This window comes from Panulirus ornatus, chromosome 17 (assembly GCF_036320965.1).
Source record: "Panulirus ornatus isolate Po-2019 chromosome 17, ASM3632096v1, whole genome shotgun sequence".
NCBI lineage: Eukaryota > Metazoa > Arthropoda > Malacostraca > Decapoda > Palinuridae > Panulirus > Panulirus ornatus.
Genome location: NC_092240.1, coordinates 47406249 through 47420058, shown reverse-complemented (window position 1 = coordinate 47420058; position 13810 = coordinate 47406249). Strand labels below are relative to the sequence as shown.

The 13810-nt window shown below is 52.9% G+C and overlaps 1 protein-coding gene across 1 annotated transcript in view; it reads right to left on the bottom strand.

The window, feature by feature from the left end:
- The window catches only part of LOC139754709 (neuroglobin-like), a 408931-nt gene that overhangs the window by 338902 nt on the left and 56219 nt on the right, over positions 1-13810 (bottom strand). The window lies entirely within an intron of this gene.

The window sequence follows — 13810 nt, the reverse complement described above, 5'->3', positions numbered from 1 at the left end:
ACAGTACGACCCTGGAACACAACAGTACGACCCTGGAACACAAGAGTACGACCCTGGAACACAAGAGTACGACCCCCAAGGCAGTGATGGCATGGCCTTTAACCTATCCCTTAATGGTAAAGTGAAATGCTAAGCTCACGCTATTCAAAGGGCAGTAGTACCATCGTATTGACGCGTCGTGCCATCGTACGTAGTGGATCAAGGACGCCTTACTGCCATCGTACGTAGTGGATCAAGGACGCCTCACTGCCATCGTAGTGGATCAAGGACGCCTTACTGCCATCGTAGTGGATCAAGGACGCCTCACTGCCATCGTAGTGGATCAAGGACGCCTTACCGCCATCGTACTTAGTGGACCAAGGACGCCTCACTGCCATCGTACGTAGTGGACCAAGGACGCCTCACCGCCGTCGTACGTAGTGGATCAAGGACGCCTCACTGCCATCGTAGTGGATCAAGGACGCCTCACTGCCATCGTAGTGGATCAAGGACGTCTTACTGCCATCGTAGTGGACCAAGGACGCCTCACTGCCATCGTAGTGGATCAAGGAAGTCTTACTGCCATCGTAGTGGATCAAGGACGCCTCACCGCCATCGTAGTGGATCAAGGACGCCTCACTGCCATCGTAGTGGATCAAGGACGCCTCACTGCCATCGTAGTGGATCAAGGACGCCTCACTGCCATCGTAGTGGATCAAGGACGTCTTACTGCCATCGTAGTGGATCAAGGACGTCTTACTGCCATCGTAGTGGATCAAGGACGTCTTACTGCCATCGTAGTGGATCAAGGACGCCTCACCGCCATCGTAGTGGATCAAGGACGCCTCACTGCCATCGTAGTGGATCAAGGACGCCTCACTGCCATCGTAGTGGATCAAGGACGTCTTACTGCCATCGTAGTGGATCAAGGACGTCTTACTGCCATCGTAGTGGACCAAGGACGCCTCACAGCCATCGTACTTAAAGGACCAAGGACGTCTTACTGCCATCTTACTTTGTGGATCAAGGACGTCTTACTGCCATTGTACTTAGTGGACCAAGGACGCCTCACCGCCATCGTACTTAGTGGACCAAAGACGTCTTACTCCCATCGTACTTAGTGGACCAAGGACGTCTCACTGCCATCGTACTTAGTGGACCAAAGACGTCTTACTCCCATCGTACTTAGTGGACCAAGGACGCCTCACCGCCATCGTACTTAGTGGACCAAAGACGTCTTACTCCCATCGTACTTAGTGGACCAAGGACGCCTCACTGCCATCTTACTTTGTGGATCAAGAACGTCTCACTGCCATTGTACTTAGTGGACCAAGGACGTCTCACTGCCAACGTACTTAGTGGACCAAGGACGTCTCACTGCCATCGTACTTAGTGGACCAAGGACGCCTCACTGCCATCTTACTTTGTGGATCAAGAACGTCTTACTGCCATTGTACTTAGTGGACCAAGGACGCCTCTGCCATTGTACTTAGTGGACCAAGGACGTCTCACTGCCATGGTACTTAAAGGACCCCTTACTGCCATCGTACTTTGTGGACCAAGGACGCCTTACGGACGCTGTAGAGGCTTTCTGGTCTCAAGCTCAAGGACTTAAGAAACTTCCCAAATGACATTGTAGCCCAACCCTTTTCCATAAAGTTCTAGTGTGAGATATTGACAGTCCCTAAATGATGTAGGTCTTCATGGAGACGTCTCTCTTGTGCCTCCAGCAAAGAGGGCTTTCCAGGAGTGTCTTCCATCGTGTGCCATCCAGGCACCACCAGGTGCGTGGTAAGAGTTCCAGAGACTCTGTGTTGTCTCTCAAAAATCGCCTTTTCACTTGCCCTCGGAAACTCAGCTCAGAAGAACACACAAGGGAGGAGAACGTGTAGGTGGGGGTGTTCAAAAGGGTGGGGGGGACTGTGGATGAAGAGATGGGTCATATCCTGGAAGGAGCGTGTGACGTATGCCTCTGGTACGTTCCAGAGATAACCCAACCCTTTCTGGAATGCCTTCGTATACACCCTAACCTCTGGAGTGCCTTGGAAGAGACGTCTGGCAGAGGCGGGCGGGTTCCATGAGGCTCCTCCAGGCAAAACGTATTAGAATAAACAGCTTTCATGGAAGGTAGGTGTGTGTGTGTGTGTGTGTGTGTGTGTGTGTGTGTGTGTGTGTGTGTGTGTGTGTGTGTGTGTGTGTGTGTGTGATAGAAGGGCATTCCAGAGACGTGCGACAAGGACATCGCGAGAGTGTCTTCGACGCTGAAACCGTCCAAAGGGTTTCTTTCATTCTCCTTTGTCTCTTTCGAAGAACTGGACCCCGATTCCAGTACGAAGCTAATGATATTTTCGGGATCCCTGTCCCTCAAATGCGGGTCAGCAATATCTTCCAGTAACTCTTTGCAGAACCACGGAACGATTAGCATATTCCATGAATAAATTCGGGTAGTTCCTGTTAGAAATTAATTCAGGAAAATAGTGAGAGAGAGAAGAGAGAGAGAGAGAGAGAGAGAGAGAGAGAGAGAGAGAGAGAGAGAGAGAGAGAGAGAGAGAGAGAGAGAGAGAAGAGAGAGAAGAGAGAGAGAGAGAGATAACAAGGGGTGTACCATCCTCTGTCCTCCAGCTATGATAGTCTGGAAGGCCAGCCTTCAGCAGAGTTTAACCCTTTCAAAAAAAGAAAAAAAAATGTGGAAGGCTTCAGTCACAAACAGAAGTCCACATCAAGGCCGGCCCTTGATTTAAATACATAGAGAGAATCATGCAACGGAAAAAAAAGAAAAGACAAGGGAAAGTATTTACGATTTTTTTTTTTTTGAAAAAACTGTCTTTTGAAATATGCCAGGTCATAGCCATTGGGGGAAACATGAGAAGGTAGAAAGTTCCAAAGCTTAGAGGTGTAGGGAAAGTAGTAGGTATCAAAACGGCCCACCCTTGAGTTGCTGATGGCCACACAGTAATCATGTGACGCAGCAGCAACTTGCCGAGTATTGCGTGGTCTAGCTAGTGGTGGGGGGCACACAGGCAGCCAGCTCTCGGGAGCAAAAAACAAAGTAATATCTATAGAAGAGGGAAAGTGAACCAACATTGGGACGTAGGGCAAGGGGGTCAAGTTTGAAAGTTAGCCTGGGAGAGTTCACAAGGTGGACCGCTTTCGACTCAACTCTGTCATGTAAGAACGCAGAGCCAGAACCACCCCAGATGTGAGAGCAGTACTCCATACAAGGACGAATCAATCCCTTGTATAAACGAAGCAATTGTGCAGATGAGATGAACTTTCGACATGTAAACACCCAGTTTCTCAGAGGCAGACTAAGCTATTCTCGTCATGTGGGGTTTCCAAGAAAGAGTGGATATGTTACAGTAATACCAAGTATGTTCATTGAGTCAAGAGGTGGAATTACAGGACCGTAAACGGAGAGAGGAAAGCTGAGAGGATTTTCAGTATAGAGATGGGTTGAAATTGGATCTTGGAAGCATTAAACTTTACAAGATTTTGTGTACCCCACTAACTTGCCCAAGTCTGAGTTTATTGAGGAAGCTGTGTCAAGACGAGATACAGATCGAGTGAGAGAAGATGAATGGATGAATGAAGTGTTGAATCGTCAGCGTATGAGTGCATCTGAGTATTTGTGGAGGAGAGGAAATCGTTGAAAAAAAAAAAAAAGTGTAGGGGACGAGTTAGAACCTTGAGAGGCTGACCCATCAACAACCAAGGAGATAGATCGGCCAGAGAGGAAGCTAGATATGAAGGAGCAAAGTGAGGGAGGGAAGCCAGAAGAGTGTGCTCAGAGATGCCACATCTTGTAAAAAGCTTTGGATATGCCATGAGGAACTACACATGACTCCACAAAATCTTTCAGGGATGATGACCAGACATTAGTAAGATAGGAAAGAATATCACCAGTGGATCTCGCCTTACGGAAGCCATACTGGTGATCAGAGAGAAGACTGTGATTTTCTAGGTATTTAAGGTTGTAGGAGTTGAAGATGGATTCAAAGACTTTGGAAATGGTAGATGTTAAAGCAACAGGACGATAGTTGTAGGGTCAGAACGGTAACCCTTCTTAGGGATGGGATGTATCAACACCTGCTTCCGAGGAGAGGGAAGAGTTTGGGTTTTTACACAGAAATGGAATAGACGAGCAAGCCCAGGTGCAGGTTCAGAGGAACACACCCCTTCAGTACACGGGGATGGATGCCATCAGGACCATAAGCCTTGCTTGTGTCCAGAGAGAGAAGCGCTTTTCAGACAGTCCGAAAAGAGATTACGTGAAGAGGGGGTGAAGGAATGTTAGAGTCATCCAAGGTGGAGTCAGAGAAGAAACGGGAACCGAAGAGAGTCGCTCTGTCTACGGAAGAGACAGCTATAGTACCGTCAGAACGGAAAAGCGAAGGGAAGGTAGAGTGACAGAAGTTGTTAGCGACGCCCTTAGCTAAAGACCAGAAAGACCCATCAGTGGATGACGAGGAGAGGTTATCGCATTTCTTTCGAATAAAGGGACGCTTCGCCTCACGGATAACGCCCTTGCAGCGATGACGGGCAGTCATAAAAGTTGAATGAGGAGCCAGAGGAAGGAGAGTTTTTTCCAAGCTTGATCCCTTGCCCTGAGTGGCCTCAGAACAGGAACGGTTGGAACCATGGATTGGAGGAAGAGGTCGTCTTGGAGGAAGAGGAGATGAATGCTTCCTTCCATTCCCTTAAGAATAACCTCTGCTATGAGTTTGGTGGAGACAGGAGCATCACCACACAAGAGACAGTAATTTACCCAAGACAGAAAAGAAGTTACGTAAGTTATTCCAGGCAGCATAGTTGAGGTATCAGTATTGACGCTTAGAAGGAGCAACTGGAGGGGGAGGTGCCGTTCAAATAGATACAATTTATGAGAGTGTGATCAGATGAACCAGTTGGGGGCGAGATTGTGTACTTACAGCGGGATGGACTAGAGGTGAGAAACAAATCTAGAATATTAGGAGAGTGGTCACAGTGGTCTAAATCAGTAAGAATGGAGAACGTGAGGGCTTCAATCCCTCCACCATCCGTAGGGGAGAAATTCAACCATTCCCTATGGTGAAAGCTGAAATCTCCTAGGTAGAGGATCTCGACTTATGGGTGAGATGATGTCAGAGTCTAATGGCAGGAGGTTTAGATACTCGAAGAAGAATATAAAATGATTTTCAGAATTAGGAGAGCAACAGGCGAAACAGAGGGGAAAGGTGTGGTCGTAAGGAGCCAGACCTTGAGCCACATAGCATTTGAGGTTTGGAGACTCCAGATCCTTGAGGCGTGCAACGCGTGTCTTGGATTCTTTGCAAAAGGACTGAAAAGAAAAGGAAAACCGCTTTCCAGTCTGGTGTGTTTACCAGTCAACACAGCAGCCATGTGGCACAAGAGCAAACCATGAAGTGCATAGGAGCCACATACCAAGACCCCATCCCCTGGCCACTCGTGTCTGTGTGGACAGACCCCTCCATCCCCTGGCCACTAGAGTCTGTGTGGACAGAGACCCCTCCATCCCCTGGCCACCAGTGTCTGTATGGACAGACCCCCATCCCTTGGCCAGCAGTGTCTGTGTGGACAGACCCCTCCATTCCCTGGCTACCAGTGTCTGTGTGGACAGACCCCTCATCCCTGGCCACGCGTGTCTGTGTGGACAGACCCCCCATCCCTTGGCCAGCAGTGTCTGTGTGGACAGACCCCACATCCCTTAGCCACCCGTCTCTGTATGGACAGACCCCACCCTATCCCTTGGCCACCCGTGTCTGTGTACACAAAGCTGATCGCCCTACACGCGAGCCATAAGACTCGGAAGAACTGTATTGTCTCTCTCATCGCGTGGGCTTGATCCACCTCAAGCCTTATGTGGCTGTGTGTGTGTGTGTGTGTGTGTGTGTGTGTGTGTGTGTGTGTGTGTGTGTGTGTGTGTGTGTGTGTGTGTGTGGGCACCTCATCTATGCACCTCATCCACTTTCAACCACTGGCCTGCGACACCATGGGACCAGAAGTGTGAGGTACCTGGTAACTCATACCCTTGTCGTGAACGTGACCCATCACATCTTTCCCCTCCCTCCAAGACTCTATCATGATGGGAACACGGGAGGGGAAATGGGGCGCGTCCCATCCATCTTGCCTTTTGTTACCTCCGGGAGGTTGAGACATGGTAACTGACGCTGAATTTCTACAGTGACCTTTGAGGCTTCCAGAATCAGCTTAAGGTCATCCACAAGCGGGGCGTTCCCTCCCACACCGCCCCACCCCACAGCGGGCGTCCCCCACCCCCACACCGACGCTACCCCATCACCCCACCCTTACAGCGGGGCGTTGCGTCCCCAACCCACATCGACGCTACCCCACACCGCCCCACCCCACAGCGGGCGCGTTCCTCCTCCCCCACCCCTTTCCCACCGACGCCGCCCCCACCTCCACCCCACAGCCGCTCACGAAGACGTCGTCGAAGGGAGGGAGGAGACATCTCTGTCCACTAACCTACCTAACCTAACCTAACCTGACCTGCTTGACGCTGTCTGCGATATTCTTAGCAAACGTTGCTGTGTGTGATGGGTGTCGTGTGTGTGTGTGTAGTGCACGGACGGGCGAAGCCTTACCCCCCCTTGTCTGGTCACCCCTACCCGAGGACGGCCCCCCCCCCTCCTCTCCCTCCTCCTCTCTCTTCACTCTTCTCTCTCTCCTCTCTCTCTCTCTTCTCATTTCTCCGTGTGTTGTGGTGTGCCCGCTCGCTATTTCGCTCCACACCAGCAAAAACACACACACACACACCCCACACACCCACACACACACACACACACACCCCCGCCCTTCCTACACACCATGGTCGGAGGCCTTCCATGGAACCTTGCTCAACCACACCCTCGACCCACCCCCCTTTCAGCCCACCGGACACCACCACATCCCCACCCCACACCACCCCATCTCCACAACCACCCCTCGCCCTCCCCCCCCCACCCACACCGGCACCACCCATCCCCCCAGCCTCACGCCCCCCATCTCTCCAAACGGCCAGCGCCACACCGGCCCCAAACCACTCCCCGAGTTGTACACATAGTTTGGGGTGATTGACGTGCTGTGTTATACGTGCCATTGCGCGCCGACGGGAACCTGTTTTTTTATTTTTTTGGACTGGAGGAGTAGTCTCCCCCCCCTCCTTGGAGGAAACCCCCCCCCCCCCCCACAACCCTGGAGGACGCCTCTTGACACGCTCGAAAAAAAAAAACCCCTCCCCTTTCCTCCTCTTCTCCTTCTCTCTCAACTACAGTATCATTAGATATTTGCAGGGCGGGGAAAAAATGCGTTAGGCCTACTGGCCCATGAGAGGGCGGTCCGTCTCCACTCTCGCCGCCCGCCACCCGCACCCCAGCCGCCACCCGCCACGAGGCTTGAGGACTTTGCACTCACGACCTATACAGACACTCACTCCACTCGTCTGCGACACCTACGTGGCCACAAACCAGTCCTAATTAATGTCTATCACCAAATCGAAACGCATTAGACCCTCGCTGCAATCACCACTGGACTGGCTAGTCTGATATTATCAAAGATCTCCATTTCATTTAGCTATGGCCTTCAGCCTCTCCCCCACGGGAAAGGTTTCTAAACGCCAAGGAAGATGAAGTCGTCTGTGCAAGTCTTGTGCTCGTGTGTGTGTATGTGTGTGTGTGTGTGTGTGTGTGTGTGTGTGTGTGTGTGTGTGACAGACAGAACGTAACCTGGCAATCACCATCAGAGCGTTACGTTACCTCAGACGCCACACCGTCGAGAACGTAAAAGGGGGGTTCGCTAGCATAGAGGTGAAGGGTCGTACCGTCGATGAAGGTCCAGGGTCGTCCCGTCGTGCTCAAAGGGGTCGTACCGTAGACGAGTACAAGGTTCGTAACGTCGTGCTCAAAGGCTTCACTCTAGATGGGGTTCAGGGTCGTACCACTCGTGCTCAAAGGGTCGACGTTCGATGAGGTCTAGGGTCGTCCGTCGTGCTCAAAGGGGTCGTGGCGTAGACGAGTACCAGGTTCGTAACGTCGTGCTCAAGTTCCACTAGATGGGGTTCAGGGTCGTACCTCGTGCTCAAAGGGTCGTACGTTCGATGAGGTCTAGGTCGTCACGTTGTGCTCAAAGGGTCGTACCGTAAACGAGTACCAAGGTTCGTACGTCGTGCTCAAAGGCTTCACTCTAGATGGGGTTCAGGGTCGTCCCGTCGTGCTCAAAGGGTCGTACGTAGACGAGTACCAGGTCGTACCGTCGTGCTCTAGGGTCGTACCGTCGATGAGGTTTAGGGCCGTACCGTCGTGCTCAAAGGGTGTACATTCGTGCTCAAGGGTTCTACCGTCGTGCTCAAAGGGTCTTACCATCGTGCTCAAGGGTCGTACCGTCGATTGAGGTCCGGGGTCGTACCGTCGTGCTCAAAGGGTCGTACCGTCGAGTCGGTGGGGTTTAAGACCATAACACTAGCAGGTAAGTGAACAGTACAGTATTCTGTAAGTACCTGACACGAGAATAGAAGAAACAAACAAAAAAACAGGTCCCTCAGGTCCCCCTTCAAACGAGTTCCCTGCTATCACGTCCCCTCCAAACATGACCACTTCGAACGAGTTCCCTTCAACACGTCCCCCTCAAACATGGCCACTTCGACGAGTTCCCTTTTATCCTCCCCCTCCAAACTTTCACTTCGAACGGTTCCCTTCAACACGTCCCCCTCCAAACATGGCCCCTTCGAACGAGTTCCTTCTTCAGTTTCCCCCCCCAAAATGACCCCTTCGAAAGAGTTCCCCTTTTATAGTCCCCCCAAACATGGCCCTTCGAAGAGTTCTTTTACCGTCCCCCCCCAACCCTGCCACTTCGAAAAGAGTTCCCTTTTATCACGTCCCCCTCAAACATGGCCTTCGAACGAGTTCCCCTTTTATCACGTCCCCCTCCAAACATGGCCACTTCGAACGAGTTTTCCCCTTTTATCACGTCCCCTCCAAAACATGAACACTTGAAAGAGTTCCCTTCATCAGTCCCCCTCCCAAAAATGGCACTTCGAACGAGTTCCCTTTATCACGTCCCCCCCAAAAAAGGCCACTTCGAACGGTTCCCCTTTTATCACGTCCCCCTCCAACATGCACTTCGAAACGAGTTCCCCTTTTTCACGTCCCCCCCCAAAAATGGCACTTCGAACGGTTCCCCTTTTATCACGTCCCCCTCCAACTGACACTTCGAAAGAGTTCCTTCTATCACGTCCCCCCCCAAAAAAATGCACTTTGACGAGTTCCTTCTATACGTCCCCCCCCAAAAAAAAGGCACTTCGTGTGTGTGTGTGTGTGTGTGTGTGTGTGTGTGTGTGTGTGTGTGTGTGTGTGTGTGTGTGTGTGTGTGGGCACCTCATCTATGCACCTCATCCACTTTCAACCACTGGCCTGCGACACCATGGGACCAGAAGTGTGAGGTACCTGGTAACTCATACCCTTGTCGTGAACGTGACCCATCACATCTTTCCCCTCCCTCCAAGACTCTATCATGATGGGAACACGGGAGGGGAAATGGGGCGCGTCCCATCCATCTTGCCTTTTGTTACCTCCGGGAGGTTGAGACATGGTAACATGACGCTGACATTTCTACAGTGACCTTTGAGGCTTCCAGAATCAGCTTAAGGTCATCCCACAGCGGGGCGTTCCCTCCCCACACCGCCCCACCCCACAGCGGGGCGTCCCCACCCCCACACCGACGCTACCCCATCACCCCACCCTACAGCGGGGCGTTGCGTCCCCAACCCCACATCGACGCTACCCCACACCGCCCCACCCCACAGCGGGGCGTTCCTCCTCCCCCACCCCCTTCCCACCGACGCCGCCCCACCTCCACCCCCACAGCCGCTCACGAAGACGTCGTCGAAGGGAAGGGAGAGGAGACATCTCTGTCCAACCTAACCTAACCTAACCTAACCTAACCTGACCTGACTTGACGCTGTCTGCGATATTCAGCCCAAACGTTGTGTGTGTGTGTGTGTGTGTGTGTGTGTGTGTGTGCACGGACGGTCGAAGCCATAACCCCCCCATGTCTGTCACCCCTACACGAGGACGGCCTCCCCCCCCCCCCCCTCTCTCTCTCTCTCTCTCTCTCTCTCTCTCTCTCTCTCTCTCTCTCTCTCTCTCTCCTCATTTCCTCCGTGTGGTTGTGGCGTCGTCGCCCGCTCGCTACGTCGCTCCCCACACCAGCACACACACACACACACACACACACACACACACACACACACACACACACACACGCCCGACCTCCTCACACACCACTGGTCGGAGGCCTTGCCATGGCACCCTTGCTCAACCACACCCTCGACCCACCCTCCCTCCAGCCACACCGGACACCACCACATCGCCCAGCCACACCACCCCATCTACCACAACCACACCCTCGACCCTCCCTCCCTCCAGCCACACCGGACACCACCACATCGCCCAGCCTCACCGCCCCATCTCTACCACAACGGCCAGCGCCACACACGGACCCAAACCATCTACACGAGTTGTACACAATAGCTTTGTGGTGCATTGACTGACTGCTGTGTTATACGTGCCATGTAGCGCGACCGACTGAGGAACCTGTCTTATCACTTGGACTGGAGGAGTAGCTCTCCCTCCTCCTCCTTGGACTGGAGGAGTAGCTCTCCCTCCTCCTCCTTGAGCACGACCACACAACCCTGGAGGACGACTCTTGACCACGCTCGTAAAAAAAAACCCTACCCTCCTCCTCCTTCTCCTTCTCTCTCACAACCTCACAGTATCATTAGATCATTTAGGCATGGCAGGAAAAATGCGTTAGGCCTACTGGCCCATGAGAGGGCGGTCCGTCTCCACTCTCGCCGCCCCGCCACCCGCCACCCACAGCCCGCCACCCGCCACCGAGGCTTGAGGACTTTGCACTCACCGACCTATACAGACACTCACTCCACTCGTCTGCGACACCTACGTGGCCACAAACCAGTCCTAATTAATGTCTATCACCAAATCGAAACGCATTAGACCCTCGCTGCAATCACCACCTGGACTGGCTAGTCTGATATTATCAAAGATCTCCCATTTCATTTAGCTATGGCCTTCAGCCTCTCCCCCACGGGAAAGGTTTCTAACGCCAAGGGAAGATGAAGTCGTCTGTGCAAGTCTTGTGCTCGTGTGTGTGTATGTGTGTGTGTGTGTGTGTGTGTGTGTGTGTGTGTGTGTGTGTGACAGACAGAACGTAACCTGGCAATCACCATCAGAGCGTTACGTTACCTCAGACGCCACACCGTCGAGAACGTAAAAGGGGGGTTCGCTAGCATAGAGGTGAAGGGTCGTACCGTCGATGAAGGTCCAGGGTCGTCCCGTCGTGCTCAAAGGGGTCGTACCGTAGACGAGTACCAAGGTTCGTAACGTCGTGCTCAAAGGCTTCACTCTAGATGGGGTTCAGGGTCGTACCCTCGTGCTCAAAGGGTCGCACGTTCGATGAGGTCTAGGGTCGTCCCGTCGTGCTCAAAGGGGTCGTGGCGTAGACGAGTACCAAGGTTCGTAACGTCGTGCTCAAAGGCTTCACTCTAGATGGGGTTCAGGGTCGTACCCTCGTGCTCAAAGGGTCGTACGTTCGATGAGGTCTAGGGTCGTCCCGTTGTGCTCAAAGGGGTCGTACCGTAAACGAGTACCAAGGTTCGTAACGTCGTGCTCAAAGGCTTCACTCTAGATGGGGTTCAGGGTCGTCCCGTCGTGCTCAAAGGGGTCGTACCGTAGACGAGTACCAAGGTCGTACCGTCGTGCTCAAGGGTCGTACCGTCGATGAGGTTTAGGGCCGTACCGTCGTGCTCAAAGGGTCGTACATTCGTGCTCAAGGGTCCTACCGTCGTGCTCAAAGGGTCGTACCATCGTGCTCAAGGGTCGTACCGTCGATGAGGTCCGGGGTCGTACCGTCGTGCTCAAAGGGTCGTACCGTCGAGTTCGGTGGGGTTAAGACCATAACACTAGCAGGTAAGTGAACAGTACAGTATTCATGTAAGTACCTGACACGAGAATAGAAGAAACAAACAAAAAACAGGTCCCTCAGGTCCCCCTTCAAACGAGTTCCCTGCTATCACGTCCCCCTCCAAACATGACCACTTCGAACGAGTTCCCTTCAAACACGTCCCCCTCCAAACATGGCCACTTCGAACGAGTTCCCTTCTATCACGTCCCCCTCCAAACATGACCACTTCGAACGAGTTCCCTTCAAACACGTCCCCCTCCAAACATGGCCACTTCGAACGAGTTCCCTTCTATCACGTCCCCCTCCAAACATGACCACTTCGAACGAGTTCCCTTCTATCACGTCCCCCTCCAAACATGGCCACTTCGAACGAGTTCCCTTCTATCACGTCCCCCTCCAAACATGACCACTTCGAACGAGTTCCCTTCTATCACGTCCCCCTCCAAACATGGCCACTTCGAACGAGTTCCCTTCTATCACGTCCCCCTCCAAACATGGCCACTTCGAACGAGTTCCCTTCTATCACGTCCCCCTCCAAACATGACCACTTCGAACGAGTTCCCTTCTATCACGTCCCCCTCCAAACATGGCCACTTCGAACGAGTTCCCTTCTATCACGTCCCCCTCCAAACATGGCCACTTCGAACGAGTTCCCTTCTATCACGTCCCCCTCCAAACATGACCACTTCGAACGAGTTCCCTTCTATCACGTCCCCCTCCAAACATGGCCACTTCGAACGAGTTCCCTTCTATCACGTCCCCCTCCAAACATGACTACTTCGAACGAGTTCCCTTCTATCACGTCCCCCTCCAAACATGACCACTTTGGACGAGTTCCCTTCTATCACGTCCCCCTCCAAACATGGCCACTTCGAACGAGTTCCCTTCTATCACGTCCCCCTCCAAACATGGCCACTTCGAACGAGTTCCCTTCTATCACGTCCCCCTCCAAACATGACCACTTTGGACGAGTTCCCTTCTATCACGTCCCCCTCCAAACATGGCCACTTCGAACGAGTTCCCTTCTATCACGTCCCCCTCCAAACATGGCCACTTCGAACGAGTTCCCTTCTATCACGTCCCCCTCCAAACATGGCCACTTCGAACGAGTTCCCTTCTATCACGTCCCCCTCCAAACATGACCACTTCGAGCGAGTTCCCTTCTAACATGTCCCCCTCCAAACATAACCACTTCGAACGAGTTCCCTTCTATCACGTCCCCCTCCAAACATGGCCACTTCGAACGAGTTCCCTTCTATCACGTCCCCCTCCAAACATGACCACTTCGAACGAGTTCCCTTCTAACATGTCCCCCTCCAAACATATCCCCTTCCAGCAAGTTCCCTTCTATCATGTCCCCTGCAATCAAGATCTCCTCTAACAGGCCTTCCCTCCCCCCCCCTCTTCTAACAGCTCCCCCTCTCCCCACTCTGACAGGACCCCCCTTTGCTAACGGGGTCCTCCAAGCTACTCAAACCGTGGGGTGTGTGTGTGTGTGGGGGGGGGGGGGGGGGGGGGGGGAGGATTCCATCCCAGGTGATGAGCCAGCCCTTCCTGAGGGATCGATAACTGCTTCCTAGCGTAGGCTGGGGAGTGTGTGTGTGTGTGTGTGTGTGTGTGTGTGTGTGTGATGCCCCCCCCCACCCACTCCCCCTAGGCACAACCAGGCCCCACATACTTTTTTATGAGTTCCTCTGGCCACTTCATACACCCTGGGTAAGACCCATTGACAACATGTCACTCTCTGTTTACTACATTGCTTCAATCCGCTCTTTCCCGTTCACGCCACACACCCTCCTACATGTTGAGACCCCCGAGAGCTCTCTGAATCTCTCTCACTTCTTCCTTCCACCTCTTC